The sequence below is a fragment of the Anopheles darlingi genome, chromosome 2 (assembly GCF_943734745.1).
Source record: "Anopheles darlingi chromosome 2, idAnoDarlMG_H_01, whole genome shotgun sequence".
In the NCBI taxonomy this organism is placed as follows: domain Eukaryota; kingdom Metazoa; phylum Arthropoda; class Insecta; order Diptera; family Culicidae; genus Anopheles; species Anopheles darlingi.
In genome coordinates, this window is record NC_064874.1 from 2,735,001 (window position 1) to 2,747,500 (window position 12,500).

At 49.0% G+C, this 12,500-nt stretch overlaps 1 protein-coding gene across 1 annotated transcript in view; it reads left to right on the forward strand.

Annotated features, from left to right (window-relative positions):
* The first annotated feature begins 9,240 nt into the window (after positions 1 to 9,240).
* The window catches only part of LOC125949799 (facilitated trehalose transporter Tret1-like), a 5,752-nt gene continuing 2,492 nt past the window's right edge, over positions 9,241 to 12,500 (forward strand). Inside the window, exon 1 of the mRNA XM_049677155.1 lies at positions 9,241 to 9,478. The gene's annotated coding sequence lies outside the window, so the exon portion shown is untranslated. The remainder of the gene's footprint in view (positions 9,479 to 12,500) is intronic.

Sequence of the window (12,500 nt, forward strand, 5' to 3'; positions counted from 1 at the left end):
ATTCGCTTGTTAATAAAATGGTCCGTTTTATTGATATGCATAAAAATAATATTTATGCTCCCGGCGAGGATTGTAAGGACGAGTGTGCAAAGGGAACGAAACCATCACCGATCGCGATGGTCCGGCCACGGTGCGGTTTTGTGCGCTCGTCAGGCGACCGCGAAACCGATGTTTGCAGCACCGAAATCTGGCCTTCCGTGCAGTGTGGCACCAAAACCGGGGAAGGAGCGGCACCAAACATGCCGTTTAGCAGAAGCGACTTCAGTTTTACCGGCCCATTAAAGCGGTTTATGGGCTTGCCGGTCCGGGTTGGCAGCAAGCAGGCCAGTAAATGTAGTTTGGTTCGGTATCGAAAGAATGTAAAACTAAATCAACCGATCGACCGGCTCCTGGTTCTCCTATATCCTAACCATGGCTCCTTGAACCGGTGTCGGATTTGTTTTGGATTTCGGTGTACATCAAGTGAAGCGTTTTCGGAGCAGGATTTGAGGACAAGTTATTAAGCTAGCTCTGCAATACGTTGCTTGCTTATCTATCAAAAACCATACACAGGATGGTGCCAAGACGGAGATTCAACACCTTTTGATTCGGATTATGAAACATGTCCACACGGGCGCACACGCCGGTGTCGGTTCTACGGTCACGGACGTTGGTTGGCGTGGCTGTTCAGCATGCGACACACTCCGTTTGAGTTATTTTTAGCTCCAGGGCGTCAGTACCGAGTAATGCGATGCTGCCGTCAGCCGTTTGGCCAGAGTCGAAGAAGAAAGTGAAAATGCCATCTCGGTTCCGACTAAAACCGAACCGAAGGAAAACGGTGGAAAAACGGGTGGAAAATAAGGCACCGAAATTCCGAAATTACAGGATCTTAAGAGCTTTTAGGAGAGAAAGAGAGCGAGAGCATGTGTGTGTGTGTGTGAAAGGCATCCCAAAAACCCCACCCACCACAACCCTTACTCCCCGCTTGCTTTGCTCCATCGTGCGGAGCCTACGTCATCGACGTAGACTTCCTTCCATCATTCCGTCGATTTTTGGGAAGGATGTAGCTGAAGCGAAGCCGAAGCAAGCCATGGATGAGCTCCATCGTTGCGACTCCTGGGGAACAATGACGACGATCCAAATTCAATCAAACTCACATTTTGGGCACATTTTAGGCTGAAAATAAACTGGCACCAACTGGCAGCGCCCAGCCCCGGGAACGATGAATTGATTAGATCATTACACGGTCAGGTTCGGGGTGCGGTTGCAAAGCTAATTCAAAAAAGATATTTTCCGAGCAAGCTCTGATCTTATTAATCGGGTTTTTTATTCAATGACCAAACGAACCACACAGCATTTGCCTAGGAGCTTAACAAAGAAGTAGAAGAAAAACTCAAAGCCACATGCTAGTGGACGCGCTGGTCAATTCAAAATTCAATATTGACCATTTCCCATATTCGGGATGGCCACATCCGGTGAGGCGCGCTATAAATAAGCATCTCTTGCCCTAAACTAAAGCTCTTTTCTGCCAGCAAATCAAATCAACGTTTCAGCAAGACGACACAGCCACAACCCATCTTTTTTCCCCAATCAGCAGCCTGCGCGCGCTCTCTCTCTCTCTGTAGTGCATTGTCCCGTAGCCTTAATCTTGCCTTACTCTTGCTGCTTTCTTCCGGATGGTTCAAAATACTTTCACTCTTGCTGGCATCACTCAATTCCAAACTCGATTCCACGCCCCTGGCCGCGTGGCGCAAGCAGTAGCATCCGTTCCCGATCGTGACACTTAGGGATGATTAATGATGGTGGCGAGATTCGGTGGCTTCTTGGTGGTTCTCTTCTGGTGTCAGTGGGAGTGTTCCAGCAGATTTGCCTCGCCCGATACCCCGAGTGTAAATGATTGAGTCCTTGAGGAAGACAATCTCACAGGTATCTCCGGGAACAGACACCAGAATGATGCTACATTCAAGTAGCATGCTTACTGAATACTCGAAAAGGCTTCCCAGTCGACGAGTACCCGCACCATATTAAATGGTTGAAGGAAAAAAGATTGAAAAGATTACATGCGCCAACTGATACTGCAAAGAATCCGCAGCATTATCATCCCCCGCAGGAGCTGAAACAACTTCTGCGCAAATATTAGATCTCAATACACTCTCGCATCGCCGTTTTCGCAGCTCAAGGACAATGCGAAATGTTCAACCCTAGCCGCCAGGGGTTAACCTTGTGCCTGCACGGGGAAAATAGGCCACTGTCAACGGAACAACTGGGCCTGCGGAGACACCTAGGATGAGCTCGCGTAACACACACACCCAGAGAGAGAGGTGTGCAAATTGGGATTTCAATCTACTGACGGCAACATCAAAGCCACAATCGCTTCGGATTGGCCAATCTCGTGGTTCTATTGGTTTCTGCCTCACCAATAATAGGCTTCCCACGTGGCGAAATACATTTCAATACTGTGGAGGTCTCAAAATTGTGAACCACGGCAGAGAGAGCCACGAAGAGAGAGAGAGCGAAACAGAGAGAGAGAACAGTTCTAGTAAATGATTTTAAATGGAAACTACTTTAAAAGCCACGAGCAACAGTTGGGATGCTGATGCTGATGATGATGATGATGGTGGTTCTAAAATCCTCACTCGCGTTGATAATGGAGTGAACCCCGATGAGCACCAGGAACCAGGAGCTTTCACCTTGCCACCCTTCCCTCGCTAATGCTCGGCTCGATTGAACTTACGTTAGATTTACGGCGAACCCGCAGACTCGAAATAAGAGCCTCTAATTGCAATCGACAGGTGGTTTTCGAGTGCGCGATTGTGGGTTTGTGAGCTCCTGATTTTCTTCCCCCTTGGAACTACAGCTTCTGATACTTTCTTTACTGAACCAAGCTGTGTCCTGTGAACCAAACGTGAACACACGCAACGTGTGGGCTGCAGAGCGCGTTACTTTACCCTTCAGAAATCTTTGAACGTGACACCTGCCCTCTCAGGTGACAGCAAGAGACACCTCCTTCATCCACGACCACGTCCACTACCGTGAGCAGCATTTAAATGGACACCATGAACACACTAAACGGCACACACACACACAGTGGAGGCACGCACGAAGAGCTGAGAAAGGGGTTCCACTCCCGATAATGTGGTTCCTGATACTGGCCTACTGGCCTGTCCTGTGTCCTGCACACGTCGTTACACACGAGTTTGTTCCGAGATTGAACTGTCCTCAAAGGATAACCGAATGGCCGTGGATTGGTATGGAGTGAGCATAATGATAATGATGGTGGAAGATGCTCCTAATCCGACCACCAAAGAAGATACACACACACACACGCACTCACTAATCGGCGACCAAGGACTCTGATCTGGTCTGGTCTGGGTTCCGCGCTGGTCGGAAGATGACTTACGACTGGATGGAGGAAAATTTTCACTTTCCACCAAGGAAGGAAGGCTCGTGTCCTTGCACCGGGGGATGGGGATCGTAGTGTTCGGGCTTCGGGCTCTCTCACTCTCTCTCTCTCGTGGGCTCTCTCTCTCTCCCTCTCTCTGGTCCTACTGCCCCGTCTCCTGCTGCGTGACTCCACCGTACGCGAGAAGCAAAGGCAGCAGCAGCAACAGCAACAGCATTACATATTTATGCTTTATGCTTCCCTCGTCGAACAAAACAACCATGCGCTCGAGCGAAAGAATCGACCGTTATGCGCTGTCGTGTCGCTGGTTCTGGGCAGGTTTTGTGGCTTTTCGTGGCAGAACTAACGGCGCTTCACAAGCGAGGCAAACTCTGAAGGTTTCAAATTTAGTTGCCTTCAACTGTCAGTTACACAGAGTCTCACTTATACTAAAAGCGTTTTTAGTAAACTCACTATCGCATCGCGCGAACTAACTTAAAACACACTTTATCGACTGCTTCGAGGTAGAATTCTTAACTCACACACGGCACACGGCAACATCATCTGCATCTACCGTGTGCGCGTAAAACGTCCTTGGCTTTGGGAAACTCCAGATCCTGGTCATAATATGGTGGAGCTATCTGCAAGTAGTAGCAGCAGCAGCAGCAGCAGCAGCTGGTGTCGCTGCTCAGCCTCAACGTTCATTTGCTCAATCTCAACACATTTCATCGAGCGGTAGGTACCAGCAAACTCCGAAAACTCCGACCAAATCCACGAGCAACCTGGTCGGCCTTCGTCGATGTTGCCAGTGCCGTCGGGCCCTTGGACCTAGCTAACTGTTGCTTCGCCTGTTGCTGCTGCTATTGTTGCGCCACCAAGCTTTTTATGCGCGGGGGTAAGGGCAGCGCCACTTCACAGGTTATTCGCTCAGCGCTTTTCGGCGCTGGTGGCATGTGGCCACACCGTACCGCGCGTCACACCACGAGGAGAGGATATAACGGGCGCTCTGTTCTGTTCTACGGTTTCACACGCTACGGCACAGCACGACTCGCAGCAGCTCGTTGCGACACGGCTGCGAGGACGAAAATAGAATTTCCTCCAGCTCGGAATGCTTAAGGCTTCGTCGGTATCCTTTCGTCGTCGTCGGCGGCCGAACGGCACAGTACTCCCGATCGGCTCCACCGGAAGAGAGAGAGCGTGAGAGTGTGTGCTAGTGTAGTCCATTGGCTGGCTCGAGGAAAGCTTCGAGAGCAACGTCCTTTTGGAGTCATACGCGTGAGAGCGATATCCCCCATTCCGCTGCTTTCGGTTATCGTCAGTCTCGGGGATCTCGAGGCAACCCGTCCACCGAGCAACAGTTTTCCGCATTTTACGTTCACGTTCCTCCTTTCTTTTTGCCTCCTTTGAACCTCTCTTCCTTGTCCTCCAACCCGCCCCAAAATGAGTCTCTGAGGAGCGACCGTTCTAAAGTATCATCGTAGGTTTATTTTGGACAAAGTATTAATCCCTCCCTCGCAACCCCTTTTCTGCCAAGCACCACCACCGGCACATGCAAATTTCCTTTTCGGTTTCCCCGGACTCTCCCCCAGAGAAATGAATAAAATGTAAGTTATGCGTGTCTTGCCTAAGACGACGACGGCGACGAGGACGATAACGGCGTAAAGTGAAAAGGACTTACAACATGCTGCGGCATCGGCTTCTCTGGATTTTGACTTCAAGCGTGCAGCAGCGGACGCTATATGGTGTCCCGGGCGTGTGACCTAACCCAGATGTTGACGATCTCGAAACTCCTCAGCTTTCGAAAGCATTGAATTTAGTTCCCTTTTTTTGGGGGGGACCTGCGGACCGCGGGTATGCTCATTAGGAGGATCCGTTCGATACGTTTCCTCTCGCAGGGATGATGCCAGTTTCGGTCGGTCTCTAATGACTTGGAACCCCGATATGCTCGTGGAAAACAAAATCCGCATAAATCATGCGGAAGCATGTCAATTGGCATGATTGATGTAAGGTGAGCTGCCCGATTTGGTCAGATTCCCGGAAAGCACAACCGGGCTTTACCGAAGGAGGACGAACGGCCACGATGGCTGATAGTGAAAGGGGAGATCCTCTGAAATCGATACCCCTGGACCCGGAGAGGATTCCATTCTCCCGAAGGATTTCATCAGATGACGTCAATGTGCTGCGGTGAGGTTTTTCGGGGTAGGAAAGAGTCCGTTCCTACCAAGAAACTGATTAGTAGACCTTCCGGACAGTCGAATTGTGTTTCGACGAGAGAAGGACATTCACCGGGGGTATACGGCGTCAACTGATTAAGCGAGATTCGACTGCGACCGCGCACCGAATTGTAACGACTTATCTAACTTAACGGCAACCCTTGCTCCAATGTGTGTTGCATTAAAATGTCGTTTCCATATCTCGGTCCGGCCAACACCAACAGTGGATTGCGGAGTGGATATCATCACGTGCCAGAAGCCACTTCTAACCCGAAACCAAGGCCCAATCACACGCAACGTCTGCTTAATCTACAATTTATGTGCTGAACCCCCGTTTTGCGCTGTGCAAATCTTGAAACTGCGTGCTCTCCACTCTCTATCTGTCCCGGGCACGGGCTGTAACGTGACCGAACCTGTAAAGTAACGGCATTCACCTTCGAGAGGTCGTCGAACACCGAATGCCGGTTCCCAAATGGATTAAAAATTCAACTAATTTGTACACGATTATGCTATTTTCCGGTGGTTTCGTACGATTACGATGGCCACATAACCATAACCAGCAGGTAGCAGTTATGGGGCTGTTTCGTCCCGGGACCGAGAGCCTTGCTCTGTTACAGTTTGCTGATTTGTAGCGGACGGAGATACAGGATTTTTTTTATTACTGAAATCCATCCAGCTACCAAATGGAACCGAATACCCGGACGGGAGGGAAGGTGGATATAGTAAATGTATCATTCGGTCCATCTAACTCGCAATCATCATCCAGCTTTCGGTCGGTAGCAGGGACCCGGAGCGAGAGAGAGAGGAAAAAGGAAGCGTACCGAAAACTTTCCCCGAAAGTGCCTCGTGCCATTTCCGTTCAGGAGAGCACGGAACACGAAACACAAGCAAACAACGCACACAACGCCGACGCCAGTAGGCTGCGGAAATTCGTTCTGTCTCCGTGTGTATCGGGGGGCCATCGGTATCGACGGTCATGTTGTACAGTCGAGGGGTATGGGGAGAGCGAATGGTGGACCTAGGATGAGGGAAACAAGCTTGATGCAGGACGACGGGTGCTGTGGGATCAAGGTCGCGAGCGCTATCAACCCGTGAAGAGGGAGCAACAGCACAGCAGGTGAGCAGACGAAGCAGCAAGGACGCCTACTACAACGGCCTCCCTTCGTACAATCCCATCGTACGCGGTAGGTGTGAACAGAGAGAGAGAGCGAGAGAGAGAGAGACAGCACAAACTCGGGAGAGCGAGCATCGGGAAATCGGGAAAATGGCATCGGGGAGGATGTGGAGTGTACACTACAACGCAACAATAAGCACCGAACACGCGCGCAAACGATTGCCAGAGGAGGAGGAGGGGAAGGAGGAGGAAAAGCGGCTTTGCGTCCAGATGAGACCGTTTTTGCCAAACACACGTTACATTGACCCAATTTTCCAATGCGCTCCCGTTGGCATTGGAAACATGTCAACCGAAGCAACCCAGGAACAACGTGTGCTCGCAGCAGAGATGAGCTCGTCCCAGTCCCGGTTCCGGTGTAGAAAAACGGGATACTCGCCTTCCGGGCGTGTATGCAAAGGCTGGTGACTAGGCCTCTCGGTCCATGTAGTGTTGTGGTTGTTAATACTTCGAATCGTTCTGCTCTGCCGTGTGCTTTGCAATCATCGGAAGCTGTCGTCTCGGATGTCTCGGAGGTGGTTTCTAGGAAACGGACTACGCAGATCGATTCCGATTTAACCCTCCGCCTACGCAAAATGCTGCCACGACGCTGATTATGTATATTTAGCACGCTTTCGGATTGTTTTAGGACGGTAAACATCGTACCGACGTAAAGTTGGTGCGAAAATTAGGGCCGTTCGGTGCTGATCAAAAGGCCGTCTATTAGCATATTTCAATTGCCCGGTCGCATCCTTAAATAAACACATGCGCACATGCGGGGAACCACGTGCTGCCCTCGAGTATCCTTACAACAATAGGCCGCTACCAGGAGCGAGCTAATAAAAAAGAGAATATTCACGAATCGGCTCAATGTTCTGTGGAATCGCTGCGTGTACGGTGTGCAAACGAAATCTTATTTGCTGTACCTGGAAAGGTGTTTCTTCTGAAAATGCGGAAAAATATTCCATTTCAACATGGCACATTCCTAAACCAGATGCATGTTGAGTGATCTTATTCGTAAAAATCCAGCATTTTCCACAGTTTTTTCAGTGCAATCGATGACGGAGATGGTGCAGAAACCGTTAAGGATGGAGGACATAAGGGTAACGAACAACGACTTGGCTGTGTGTCTGATGGGTTCTGGGTGAACGCACAGGTTCGAGGACAGTTTTACTGTGTTGAAGGAGATAGCATTTACCAGTTCCGAGAATCCGGTCCGTGCCATAGCAGAATACACCATTAAAAGGACATTTGAAGCCCCTTCCCCATATCCTTATTTTCAAAATCACGGGGGAAGGGTTACTCTTTACATGAAAAATTATACTATTTCCAACAAACCCAATGATAGTTGGATTTTAACGACGGATTTTGAGCTGGTGAAAGTCGTTTCCATAAACGAACGCACAAAAATGATAACAGGAAGAAAGATAATAATGATAACAGGAAACAACTCTTTGAAGAGTTAAAGTAACGGCAAATTCAAATAAACGAAAGAAACGCAATAAAAAACGATAATTTTGTCGTGTTTCAAGACACTTGAAACGATTTTCTTGCTTCACTGAGCTTTCAGTTCAAATTCAAATTCAAAAAATACGTTGGTAACGGCGTTGACCTACTTTTTATAGCAACAGGATCCCCATCCCATTGTACCAGCTAGCCTCAGTCATATTGCTCTGCGAACGCGATCCTTAGCGGCTCCTGACCACGTGATGCATCAGATCGTCAGGACCCATCATCCATCAGTTCCTTGCCAACATACGGGCCTTCCATTGAATGACCTTTCCTCTGTTGAGTTTGACTGTTCACAAAGGTCGAAGGACACCGAAGAACTTTCTGATCTTACTTCGGAAACTTTGGTCTTATCGGTGCATCGATCTCGATTGGAATATTCCAGATTTCAGCAACAACACAACGATGGCTACTATGTGTGTTCATCAAGCCAGTGGCGGATGCGGAACACCTCGACTGCAGCTGGTGCGTCCGAAATTTGAATATTAAAGAAAGCAGCCCATGGGATCATCAAGCGAAATCTAGCGGAATCATGACGTTGCCATTTGCATTATGCCTTCAGATGAAGAGTATCAAACAGATCGTTTATATGCACTTGAACTTCACTCTCCCATTCTCATTGATTATCACGCATTTTATTTACATAGATACATCATTAGAGCGGATACTGACTGCGAATGATGAGGTTGCCCATTAGAACTGTTTATTGCACTTTTGACGACATTAGTGTTTCCATTGCAATGCTCCGATGCAAGGTCATTCCGTTGTGAAATGAGCCATCCAGTTACCACCATCATCTGCCCGGTACCGCATGCCTTCCATCAAGAATGCATTCATTCGAGATTCGCAGCCTCACCGGCCGACCCGGTATGCTTCATTCATGGAGAAGCAACGAGGCTCGAGCCCTCGGGTCGTCGAAGATCTCCACAGTTTTGCCGTCCGGTACAGGCGTGTTCAGGCGACGGAGTGCACCTCCACAGTGTCCACCCTTATCTCGCACCGTGTGTGCCGATCGTCGTGTTGATCGGGCCCGGAGCGGAGTCGCCAACTTTAGCTCTAGAGGAACTTGAATTCCACGTTGTTCAGTTTCGATTGCGCCATCGAACGGTTCACATGCTGTGGCTCCGGCAGATTCGTGAGCAACTTGGTTTGCTGTTTGCTTTATAATAAACCGTGTACACCTTAAGTGAAATGCGACAGTCGAAATCCGCAGTGCAGTAGTGTGACAGATATCAAAACTAGAAAGTATGTTTTGTGAATGGCGTTGTGGATGTGATTAATGGTTAAACGGTAGCGTAGATAGCAAAAAGTGTCTCTCAGCTACGATCTGTTTTGCATTTCTTCCAAGGCAACAAATAAACTTGGCCATGTTAGGTGGTGTTGCTCCGTGAAAGGCTTTCGCGACCCTCGGCGTATTTTGCACCGTCGTTGTGCTATTCCACCGTTTACCGTTTGTCCAAAGCGACCACATTGGAGTACTTTACGGGGACACCTACGCAAATAGCAGCCGTGTGATCGCGTGCTATAAGAATTGCCATCTCTTCACGCACCATTCCATTGCGTGCACTTTCGCGCTCGCCCGCGACACCATCGGCTCGATATCGTGTTGTGCAACATCTTCCGGCGATGCAAAACCCCATCGGGATTTTTATTTATCGCGACTTCTCTCCTGCTTCGAAAGTAGCGGTTAAAGCCGGTTTTCCTATTTGTTTACGGCTTTAGCGGTGGGCTAATGAAGTTTTAAAACGTTTGACGATTCGGGCCAACGGGTTTTGACCGAGCTACTGCCCACCAACCCGTGCGACGTGGTCAATTACATAGTCAAAAATGGCTCCAATTAGATGATGTGCACAAATAGCTGAGGGGGATGATTTTTTTTGTTGCTGCCACTGTCGGTATGCTAGAACGTTAAGAGCTGCTTGTTGTTGATATGGGAACGTGTTGGAATGAGGATGTGTTTTTGTTCAATCCGAAAGCGATGGTGTAAACTATAGAACTGGCCTGGGGCTGGATTGTAAAAGCCCCATCCATCATCCAAGGACATGGCTTGTCGGTTCATAGGATCAAAGTTGATGGACACCTACGTCGCACCAACACCCAGCGAAACTGCGACGTCTCATTCCAAAAACCTGATGTTTTCGAAGTTTCTTTTGGGAAGGTGAAACCGCGCTGACTGGTTCATCCATCCCGCGAAGTGGGGATAGAGAGTTCGCGAATGTGCACACGGCAGGGGAATTCCTCGCTCTCTCGAGATGGATTAAAATTCACAGGTTTTTTTTGCTTTTTGCTGCCAGCTTTCGTAGGGTCCCATTTATCAGCCGAGAGCCATAATTGATCATACGACGGAACTCAATCCGATTGCCATCGGATGCTGTACATGCCGGTGGGAGAAACAATCATAAACCACGTGCCTTTAGAGATTGAGAAGAAGATTGACACAACTGATCTCGAATTGTATCCTATTTGCTAGCACTAATGCCAACAATGGTGCGCTTAAACAGCTGAGCAGAGCAATATGAGATGACATCACTCGGAAGCCGGATCGTAAGCCGCGAAGAAGTGCACAGACAATGGAACGATCATCCTGGCTAGAAGTTACCGGCGTAAATTGAATTGGAAGCAGCGCGCTAGACACAGCGAAGAGACTCCGCTACCTTGACCTGGGTCTATTGAACAATCTTATCTCACATGAGCTGCGGGCTCGCTAGGGGTCCCAACACCTTGTCGTGATGGTGGATACATCTTTTTCTCCTCATTGGCCCCCATTGCTTCCGTCAGTTGATCGTGAGATTTTGTAATTCAGATGATGCGCACCTGCACCTGATGATCGCTTGTCGTGCCCCCATCTCGGGCTGAAGCTCTTTTCGAAGAGGCGGTACCAGCTCGCGCACCAATGCATCCATGTGTGCAGCTCATTAGAATTACATTTACTGAGTATTCTAAACGATGGTCCCGTATGAACTGATCCCTCACCGCGATTGTTTGAGGATGACGATGATGAGGAGAAAATTTATTGGCACAGTGCTGCTAGTCAACGTTGTTGTCGTCAAGCAGGAAATCCAGATCGTGAGATCGTGTTTCGTTTGCTGCAACAACAAGTTTCCTACGATCGCCAGTTCGATTGGTAAACAAGCATTGAATGGAACAGAACTCAGAGAGAGAGGACTGGTTTACTAGCTAGGATTTTTTCTAGCTTTCTAAAAGGTCTTTGGGAATGTAATGGCACTTTAAACGGCCAGTACCTTCCGGCAATCGTTAAGTGTTTAATTAGTAAAAGTATGATTGAAGTAGACATTCTATGCAATTTGTATTCTCCCGTACAGCGCAGTTTAAAGGGATTTCATAGTACACAAACTATCCTTGTAATAGCCATTCATGCAAACGACGCGAAATGTAGTAGCCTGGGGTGGTGGTGATGGTTTAGGTGTCATGGTTACATATGAACAGCGAAACCGAAACCTTCACGCCTCAGATTAGTTCCACCTGATCCATGGGCACGCTTTTAACGGTTCAAGCGTGCCAGATCTTTCCATCAGTGGCTCTCGATGATGTGTAACCGTAGTAGGGGGTCACCGGTGTGCGAGTCCAGTTCTGGGTGGTTTCGAAAGTCCACGCCAACCGTCGCCGGCGTGGCTACATGGTGCGCCTAATGGCGAGCATGATCTTGTGTTACTGCTACCCCACCACTATCCATCGGTTCGTCATTTTGCACCCCAGAGCACTGGGGTGCATCGAACCTGCCTGGAGCATATGGCAAACCCAAAACCAACTCTCCATTTCTGTGGTCCGGCAATGAAGCGCCAGCCCGGCTGCTACGTGGTGCTACTGCGTCAATCAATTCCGATCGCGTAGAGACCCTCAGATCGCTTTTTGGGTGGTGGTTTCGACGACCTCAAGGGATATTTATGTAACGAACTAAATAGAAAGACGCAGACGCGAAGGGGGTAGTGCCGGTTAAGGCCACACCGATTGCGATTAACCTCCGCGGACCAGATGCTGACTATGAAATGGAGTGGAATAGGTCCAGTTTGCACCGGAATCTGGCGTTTTGCGCGCTACTACTTTGGCCTCGCGACGCGAGACGAGACTCAACAAACGCTGCGTTTGCGGTTCTTTAAAGCCTTGCATCTAATCAAAACGTGGATTCTTCATGGTCGAACAACCACACCAATCAAAACAAGTGGCGCATTACGTGCTCACTCTCTCCTTTTCCACAGACTCATTATCAGCCAGCGTGATTAACCCTATTGCTACCCTTTGGATGCTG